Source organism: Euleptes europaea, chromosome 8 (assembly GCF_029931775.1).
Source record: "Euleptes europaea isolate rEulEur1 chromosome 8, rEulEur1.hap1, whole genome shotgun sequence".
Taxonomy (NCBI): domain Eukaryota; kingdom Metazoa; phylum Chordata; class Lepidosauria; order Squamata; family Sphaerodactylidae; genus Euleptes; species Euleptes europaea.
In genome coordinates, this window is record NC_079319.1 from 371,524 (window position 1) to 382,202 (window position 10,679).

The window sequence follows — 10,679 nt, forward strand, 5'->3', positions numbered from 1 at the left end:
ACCCAGAGAACTACAGGCCAGTCCATCTGGCCTCTGTCCCAGGGTAGATACTGGAGCGGATATTAAGGAGACCAATCTGCAGGCATCTGAAGGACAACTTGGTGATCCTGGGAAGTCAGCATGGATTTGTCCCCAACAGGTCCTGCCAGACCAACCTCATTTCCTTCTTTGATCGAGTGACGGTTGGTGTGGTTTACCTGGATTTCAGTAAGGCTTTTGACAGGGTTCCCCATGATGTCTGATGGGTAAACTAGCGGACTGTGGACTAGACAGGAGGGGGCTGGTCTCTGGGTCTCCCCCACAGCACTGCTGGCATCTGAGAAGCCATGCCGCTTGGTGGTGTGTGTGTGGGGGGGGGGGTCACGGGTACTTGGAACAGAAAAGGAAAAGGGCAGGACGAAATAGGAGGGAAGGGAAGAAAAGAGGAGGCGAGGAGGCCAGCCAGACTGCAAACTGTCGCTGTCCTCAACCATGTGCCTGGTGGAACATCTCTGTCTGACATGCCCTGTGGATCTGGGCTCAGTCCCGCAGGGCACGGATCTCATTCGACAGAGAGTTCCACCCAGCAGGCTGGGGCCACAGCCGAGAAAGCCCCAGCCCGGGTGGCTCCCTCAGATTCGCCATATTGAGTGATCTGGTCCCACTTTCAAAGAGTGCCCCTCCCAACAGATCTGGCCTGTCTGTTTGATTAAATGTCTCTCCAGATATCATGCAAGGGGCCCATCTCGGACACAAGAAGAGTTCACGTGCTGTGAAACCAGGCTCCTCCTCTGAGAAAGACGGCCAGAATTCATTTGATAACTTCCTGGAAGTGGTTTCATCCACTGCTTTCGGAGCAGTTAAAGTTTTCCTCCTAATCTAGGGGGCAGGAGTCGAGGGGCTCAGTTGCCCCCATACGCTGCTTGTGCGCTTAACAGAAGTATCTGGCTAGCCAGTTTGGGAACAGGGTTCTGAACGAGACACCCTCACTTTGGCCTGGTCTGGCCGGGCTCCTCCAGAGGTCCTGTCTTCTGGCTCGGGGCCGCCAGAAGGTGCTCTTTCCTGGTGCATACGTGAGTTTTCTTTTGAATCTAGCATTTTGCCCCAATGAAGGCAGATGAGGCAAATAGCGCAGTATTTGGAGGAAGCTTCATCTCAGGCTCCTGGTATCTGGTTTGCAGGGCCGGGCACACAGTTGCGCTCTTAAATGGCAAAACCAGGAACTGCCATGCTTGCCTGGGCAACAGGAGTGTGGGAACGTACGCAAAGAGCCAGCTTTCGCCCTCGGTAGGTCTCTCTGGGAGATGGTACTGGCACCTCCGTCCCCCCCGACCTGGGAGTAAAGAGGAAGCAGCCTTGCCCTTCGGAGGCCGGGCTCGCAGCTGGCACTCTGCATTCTCATTGTTGCTGACCTGCCGATGTTCATGTCCTTCACACATCAGCAAAAATTAGAGGGGCATCAGGGAGGGAAAGGGCCTCCAAACAAGCAGCGTGAACTTCCGCATTAGCTTCGCAGAAGTCAGCAGGCCTTACTGGGGCATTCCAAGCTGGGGGGTTTGTGTGTGTGTGTGTGGATTCAGCAGAGCACCTCCTCCAAGCCCCCTGCAGCAGGAAAGCCTAACTACAAGGAAACCTGGAGCTCCCCTGACTTTGTGCAATATGCATTGTTCCACTGGAGGGCAGCAACAGCACTCCAGTGCAGGGGGTGGTTGGCCCTTTCCCTCAGTCCTTTCATCCAGAGTCTGTACAAGATCAGGCACTGTGTTAAGAACATAAGAAAGGCCCTCCGGCAAGACCACAAACAAGACTTTGACTGCAGCACCATTGCCCTGCCTGTGTTCCACAGCACCCAATATAATAGGCCTGCTCCTCTGATACTGGAGAGGATAGGTGTGCACCATGACTAGTATTCATTTGGACTAGTAGCCATGGATACCCCTCTCCTCCATGAACACGTCCCCTCTTAAAGCCCCTCAATTTGGCAGCCATCACGACTGGATTGAACTTTCCAATGCACAATTACTTGACTTAGAGGGTTTCGATAATAGAAGTGGATGGCATGGTTATCTGTGGTATGATAAAATAGAAATGCATACATCATTTCATCAACATAGAATTAAATCCTCTTTATTTAGAACATGGCAGAAATACAAACATCTTCTTGAACCAAAGACACCGATGTGGATATCATCACAAGAAATGTTGATATTACGACCACTCAGGCCCGCACAGTTTATCACGTACCAGGACCTTTTAAAGTGGGAAGGTAATAAATGCTCACTGAAAGACTATGAGGAAGTAAAGGACCTCCTGACCTGGTTTCAATATCACCAGATTAACTCTGTTTTCATTCAGGACTTGAAAACAGGATTTTCCAAAAATAAATCAACTTTTCACAAACTTTTATTGGATACAAATGACCACCTTGTATCCAAGATATATAAATTATTATTGGAAATTTACTGTGAGCAAGAACGGATTAAACCTACTATGATTACCTGGGCATAAACGCTGGGCCATGATATATTATTGGATAAATGGGAAAGACTTTGGTCTCGAGATATGAAGCTTATTCTTGCTCAATCATTAAGAGAAAATACCTACAAAATGATGTATAGGTGGTATTTAACACCTTAAAAGATGGCAACGATTTACAAATCAGTGTCCCCAAAGTGTTGGAAGTGCAATATAGAAATAGGTTCATTTCACCATATGTGGTGGACCTGTGACAAAGCAAAAAACTTTTGGGACATGATCTACAATGAAATAAGATTGATCCTACAGAACAATATACCTAAAACACTTGAGATGATGTTACTTAGTATGATACCAGATTCTATCTTAACTCAGAGATCATTTTTAATCTGTGCCACCACTGCTGCAAGATTGATTTATGCAGCTAAATGGAAATTGATGGACATTCCAGACAAAAAAGACTGCATACAAAAGATGTTGGAACTGGTGGAAATGGCAAAACTTACAGGTGTCAGGCTGTTATCTCGGTTTAGATGTTTCGTTTCTCTGCTGAACCGTCCAGACTCAAGGACGGCTACACATACCAAAGCCTGGGAACGCCACTCCTGGGAAATAATGCTCTGTTTATGCTTTGTAATCTCCCGCCGTTTCTCTGCCTTATATTTCCAAATAACGGGCAAGACAAGCCATAGCTGTCATCTTGCCTTTCATGCACTGTATTGCCTATTTGACCAGTAAAGCCATCTGCTTGGAATCTGATTGTCTCTGCGGTGATTTCTGGTTCGATGGGTCAAGAGCTGACATTATGACAGCTATCTCTTCTTCATCGATTCTTTAGTCAGGCTGGAGCCCTGGAGGGTTCGCCTGCCACTCGGATGGGAGCTAGGAGGGCGCTCTCCGAGTGAACCATGACTACTGCTTCCTGGAACCCTGGAGTCCTCTTCAGAGGATCCTACCCTCCTACGGGACATAGTAGCTGAACTCTTTAGGACTAATTCAGAGGTTTGCCGCTTGAGTGGACTGATCCAGACGCAGTGGCGATCTCTAGTGAGGGTTCTCTGGATGTTAACGTCGGAGGATACTAATGCTTGTTTAGACCTCCAGGATTTTGATCAGTTGCTGGATGATGCCCGGCTGGCAACTGAGGACTTACAAATACTAACCGGTTTGTTGGATAAGCTTATTGCCCGTGAGACTCTCTCATCCACGGCTCTAAGGCGTCCCGTCACCTCGGGGGAAGGTGCCATGGCGGGAGCCGCACCAGCAAGTTTTTCTTTGGTACCCAATGCAGCTGACTGTCAAGCTGAAGCCAAGAGGATCGCTATCCAGACAGCCCTCCTCCTTGCGGATTGTACAAAGGATACCACGGTAGCCACCTTGGCTCAACGTTTGACCCCGACGTTCGGAGCCGATGCACCCGCGGTCGCGGTCCGAGTGCAACCATTGTTAGGTGGGGAGCCCGACCCCCTCCTCACGCTCCTGGAGATAGAACTCTTACCACACATTACCGCAGCTACCGCTCTGAGACTTGAAAGCGCACAGGCTCTCGCGGATAGGGAAGCTGCTGATGCGGCTAAGGCGGAGGCCGAAGCTCAAGCCGCAAGGGACAAAGAGCAGCAGTTAGCTGCAGATCGGGCGCGGACAGGCGGCCGCCCCAAAGACTCCGGACGGAGCGGTCCTCCGTTGGGTCTGTCGTTTTCCCCGGTATTTGCCCCGTCGCGCACGGCCCAACGCGCACGCCGCCTCGCAGAACAACGCCAAAACTCCGGGGAGTCTGAGGAAGAGGACTTGTATGGGGACAATTCTCAATGGGCCACAAGTTTTCGAACAAGCAAACCTCACCGTACAGGTGGCCCGGGAGAGGACGTTCACCTGTTACGAGCTCAGAATCGAGAGCTATCTGGCCATGTAGATCAACTCCAGGAGCTAATGGAACGCTTGCTTCAGGACAACAGGCAGTTACAGCGGGCCCTGACAACCCCGGCACAACCCGTTCCACAGGGGGCCGCAGTACCGGTTCAGCAGGGAGTGCCAACCCAGCCACCCGCCAATGTGCCTGTTCAACCCCTGGTCCCCGGAGGTCCCGTTTTACCTGCACCCGGGGCACCCGTGCAACCGGGCCAACCCATGCCCGGTCCTTGGAAACAACTCAAATTGAAAACTACTTACGATGGATCTCTTGAAACCCTGCCCTGTTTCTTGCATCAGGTAGACAGCTATATGCGGGAACAAGGACAATTCTTCCCTAAAGAAGACAGCCGGGTTCGCTATGTGGCTTCCCTTCTGACAGGTAAAGCAGCCGACTGGATGGTCCTCCAGTTCGACACCCGGTCCCGCTCTATCCATTCCCTCAACAATTTCATGACTGCCTTACGGAGGAGGTTTGAGGATCCCTTTATGGGGGAACGAGCCAAAGCGGAGCTTCTACAACTAAGACAGGGCTCTACTCCAGTTCGAGAGTTTGCCGATGAATTCCAGAGACTAGCAAGTAGAATTGTGGACTGGCCCGAAGCCACCCTAATTCACCATTTCAGGGAAGCCTTACACCCTGACATTCTGAACTGGTCGTATATGCGGGGTGATCCCGACACCCTCGAGGATTGGATTCTATTAGCCGAGGAGGTGGAAAGCCGCCGGCGCTTTATTTCCCTCGTCCGCCAAAGAAACAAGGAGAAAAGCGTCCAAAAACCCCAGCCCAAGGCACCGCTTCCCAATCCACAGAAGCCCGCGCGTCCACCCCAGGATCGCGAAACCCGGTTTCAAAGAGGAGCTTGCCTCGCTTGTGGGGAACTGGGCCACTTTGCGGCAGTCTGCCCACATCGCCCTGAACTCTTTCGCCCCAGCATGGCAGCCCGAGCTCGAGGACGACCTCAACGCAGAGGCACCGCGGCCACCCGCAGCGCAGCGCCGGGAAGACCCACACCCTCTGCACTTCACGTTGAGGACTCATCTAACCTTCCTACATCGAGTGACCCCGCCGGGTCCCGGATTACAAATGCCCCATTGGGGGACAACTCTCCTTCTTCTGACGAAGAGAACCCATGGAATCCTCCAGCTTTGAACCTGGAAACCCCCCTTGATTTGTCAAAAAACGGCTCCGGTCTGTGGTGAGTGGAGCGTCTCCACAGACCCCTGCAGAATCTCCTGCTAAACCGAAAGCTCCCACCAAGGTGAAGGAAGTGGAAACCACCGTTTATGTGGACGCAGTTTTACAACACTATAAAGGTGGTCCCCAACTACCCGTTAAGGCACTCATTGACTCCGGTTGCGGTCGCACTCTAATCAATGAGGCCACATTTGCAGCACTCAAAGTCAAGTCCGAGGCTTTACCAGCCCCCGTCCAATTTGCCCAAATGGATGGAAGCCATTTCAAGGGGGGCCCAGTTGATCATCGCACTACAGGGGTGGCGATGGGTATTGGCTCCCACTAGGAGCAAATAGACTTTACCATAGCCCCTATCCGATTTGAAGTGGTCCTGGGAATTAACTGGATTAAAGGTCATAGTCCCAGTATAGACTGGGAGACGAACACTATCTCCTTTGCCAACCCCAAATGCGATCAGCACCGACAGCAAGTTGCGGTGCTGTCTCCACCCGCTCCAGCATTAACCTCCGATGTCCCATCACCGCCGTCCCTACCTGATGTATACCAGGACTTTGCGGATGTCTTTAACATTAAAGAATGTGATGCCTTACCCCCCCACCGTGCCACTGACTGTGCAATTGAGGTGGTGAAGGACTGCACATTAACCAAGAGTAAGATTTACCCTATGAGCGCTTCTGAGCGCACTGTACTACGGGACTTTTTGGACAAAAACCTTGCCCGAGGGTTCATTCGCCCATCGAATGCTCCCAACTCAGCCCCCGCGTTTTTCGTCCGAAAAAAAGAGGGTGACCTGCGCCTATGCATCGACTTCCGAAAGCTCAATGCAGTTACCCAAGCCAACGCCTACCCTATACCGCTGATTTCAGATATTTTGGGACAGTTGCAGGAGGGACGTATATTCTCCAAGTTGGACTTAGTAGAAGCCTACTACCGCGTCCGTATCCGCGAGGGAGACGAACCCCTCACTGCCTTCTCTAGCTGTTTTGGAATGTTTGAATTCCTTGTGATGCCTTTCGGGTTAAAGGGAGCCCCGGGGAAACTCATCAACGAAATCCTCCACGACTTACTGTACTGCGGGGTGGTAGTTTATTTAGATGACATTCTTATTTATTCAAAAACCATGGATGAGCATGTCGCTCTGGTCCGAGAAGTTCTGCAGCGTCTGTGCAGTCACCAACTCTTTGCAAAGTTGGCTAAATGCGAATTTCATCAGAGCAAAATAACTTTCTTGGGATATATAATCTCCCACCATGGCCTTAGCATGGACCCAGCCAAGGTCCAATCCGTCCTCGATTGGACCCCCCCCTCCAACCGCAAGCAAGTACAGCAGTTTCTAGGTTTTGCTAATTTCTATCGCGGGTTCATCCCTAACTTCGCCCAAGTGGCGCTGCCCATCACCGACCTTCTGAAAACAAAGGGTAAAGGAAGCTCTGCTACGTTACCCTCCGCTAAGATACTGTGGACTGATCAATGCCAGGCCGCTTTTGTAGCCCTCAAACGCCTTTTCACTTCGGAGCCCGTGCTACGGCACCCAGACCCGAATCAAATGTTCATTGTGCAAGTCGATGCCTCCGACGTGGCTATGGGAGGGGCCCTTCTCCAAAGAGGACCAGATGGTCTCCTTCACCCCTGCACTTACTTCTCAAAGAAGTTTGCGCACTCCCAATTGAACTGGCCCATTTGGGAGAAAGAAGCCTTAAATTATCCCATAATTATAACCCATAAATTATCCGCGAAACAACAGCGTTGGGCGGATTTCTTTGCTCAGTTTCGTTTTGTCCTGAAGCATGTCCCTGGAAAACAAAACGTTCTCGCAGATGCTCTCTCCCGACTACCTCAGTACCCGGTGAAACTCGATCGGCCAACAGACTCTTTATTTATGCCCGCGCAAAGAGAAGCCCTACCCGTGCTGGCTGTACAAACCCGATCCCAAACACTACCCCCACAACGGAAGCACGCAGTAGCCGACGCACCAACTCCTCCAACCCGACCGGCCGCCAAGCCGCCTGCAGTCAGCGCACCACTGCACGTAAGCGCTTCCCCCTCGTCGACCCCCATATCTCCTGCTTCCACCGTAAAAAAGGGGGGTTCCCGTCTCCGAGTCTTTCTTAAATTCCCTTCGGGCACAATGCCTAATGGAACGCTCTGCTCAAACCCTGCCTCCCGATGTAATCGAACAAGGAGGTTGTTGGTACAAAGACTCGAAATTATACGTGCCCAAAACGCTCCGAAAAGAAGTCTTACATTTAGCTCATGGAGTAAAAACAGCTGGACACTTTGGGTTCCTAAAGACCCTTCACCTGTTGCGCAGGCAGTTCTGGTGGGGGGGAATGCGTTCTGACATTGACTCTTATTCGCAGCTGTCCTGTTTGCGCCACGGTCAGACGATCTCAAGGCAAACCCCCAGGACTACTGCAACCACTTGAAATACCCAGCAAACCCTGGGAAGTGATTGCTATGGATTTTATGACGGATCTCCCTCTCAGCGGGGGGAAAACTGTGTTATGGGTTATCACTGACTTATTTTCTAAGCAAATACATTTGGTTCCATGTGCGGGGATCCCCTCCGCTCAGAAGTTGGCCCGCCTCTTCGTGTCACATGTCTTTAGACTACATTCGTTTCCGCGCAAGATAATCTGCGACCGCGGAAGTAGTTTTGTTGCAAAGTTTTGGAAAGCTTTTCTCAAATTGGTGGGGGTGGAGCAAGGGTTGTCTAGTGCATACCATCCCCAAACGGATGGTCAAACTGAACGTGTCAATGCTGTACTTGAATGTTATTTGCGCTGTTATGTCAATTACCACCAAGATGACTGGGTAGAACTGTTGCCTTTTGCAGAATATGCCTACAATAATGCTGTACATCAGTCCACAGGTTTCAGCCCGTTTTATGGACAGGACTTCGGTCCTATCACCCCTGTAGAAGGATCAGAGGGGGAGGGGGATGCCGACATTGCCTCATGGGCACACACTCTCCGTACAACATGGCCCTGGCTGGTTAGCAACCTGGACCGAGCCAAGCGCAAATACAAGGCGCAGGCTGACAAGCATCGTTCCCCAAGTATGGACCTGCAAGTGGGTGACCTGGTATACCTTTCCACCAAGAACCTGTGCTCCACCCGTCCTTGCCATAAGCTCAGTGCTAAATACAGCCATCACCACATCTGGGGCATCACCACATCCCCCCACCCCCATTCAATTTATGCAGGGTGGTGGTGGTAGATGATTTCTTCTCTTTTCAACGACGGCTTAAATGTTATGTAAAAACAGCTGCACGGCTGGGTGCTACAGATTCATGTCAAAAAGAAGAAGAGTTAGTTTTTATATGCCGACTTTCTCTACCACTTAAGGTAGAATCAAATCAGCTCACAATCACCTTCCCCTCCCCACAACAGACGCCCTGTGAGGCAGGTGGAGCTGAGAGAGCTGTGACTAGCCCAAGATCACCCAGCTGGCTTTATATGCAGGAGTGGGGAAACCAACCCGGTTCTCCAGATTAGCCTCCGCCGCTCATGTGGAGGAAGAGTGGGGAAATCAAACCCGGTTCTCCAGATCAGAGTCCACCACTCCACTTAACCACTACACCAAGCTGGTTAACAGCTGTGACCTTTTGTAGCGTGTGTGGTCGCGCCCTAGGCATAAGGCGAGCAAGGGCCCTCTTGAAGCTCTCTGTCGGCATTCTCAGAGGAGAGGAGGGCTCTTTCTCCATCGGGCAGCCATGACAGTTTGAGCATTCTTGCCAGCAACACAGCGTGGGTCCCGTGTAAGAAACCCCTGGGAGCTGCCAGTGCGATGGGGCCAGGACAAATCCATTGGAGGCTGGCTGTCATCATCACGGCCATCCAAAGGCCACTGGCTGGCACTCTGGGGACATAAGAGGCCACCCTAGATTTGTTGGAGGTACTCTGAAGGAGGAGTGGAGCCAGGGAGGTAGGCAGATGAGCTCCCTCCGCCTCCTGCCCCTGTCTCTGTGCTTACCCAGAACGAGGGCTCAGGGCACGGGTGGGCTTTGCCAGGGGAGTTCCTGGTGGACCCTTGGTGGGAATGGACGGGTGGGGGCATAGAATCATAGAATCATAGAGTTGGAAGGGACCACCAGGGTCATCTAGCCCAACCCCCTGCACAATGCAGGAAATTCACAACTACCTCCCCCCTCCACACCCCTAGTGACCAGAAGATGGCCAAGATGCCCTCCCTCTCATCATCTGCCTAAGGGGCAGGGCCAAGCTGAGCTGAGCTGAGCAGTGCAGGCAGCACCAGAGGGCCGGGTCAGGACCCAATGGCCGCTCCACTTGTGCCCGGGCTGTGTGGGTGCCCCGGTGCATCCCAGGTCAGGACAGAGGGAACTGGAGTCCCGTTGGTCCCCAGTCCTAGGGGCTTCACCCCCCACCAACCAGCCTTGGCCCCTGAGCCTTGAAGCTGTCCTCCCCCCTCTTCCAATCTCTCGACTGCTGCCTGTCCCAGCCTGGCATTGCTTGATTCAGAGTTGGAAAAGGACCTCCGTGGTCTTAGCTGGCAGGCAGCATAGGATGAGGGAGGGGGGGATGGTCCTTCAAGCTGTTTGGGGTCTTCAAAGTAAGAACCAGCTTGTACTCGGCATTCTGTAGCCCGGGCAGCTCTTTCAGCACAAGGATGATGTGAGGACCCCTCTACCCCACCCCTGGGAATAGCCTGGCTTTCTGAGCAGTCTTCAAAGGCAGCCCCACACGGAGTACGACAGGTAGCCACGTGAGTCGGTCTGTAGCAGCAGAAAAGAGCCAGAGTCCAGCAGTGCCTTAAAGATACACAATTTCTGGCAGGGGATGAGCCAAACAAGGTGATTACAGTAATCTAACCTGGATGTGGTCACTGGGGCCAAATTAGGGTTGCCAGTTCCCCCTGGCCACTGGCGGGGGGGTGGAGTGATTGGCTTGCCAGATCCAGGCCGGGAAACTCCTGGCGATTTAGGGATGGAGCCTGGGGGAGGACAGGGGCCTCAGTGGGGTACCGTGCCACAGAGTCCACCCTCCAAAGCAGCCGTTTTCTCCAGGGGAGCTGATCCCTATAGTCTGGAGGTGAGATAATTCCGGGGGATCCCCAGGTCCCACCTGGAGCCTGGCATCCCTAGGCCAAATCACACCTT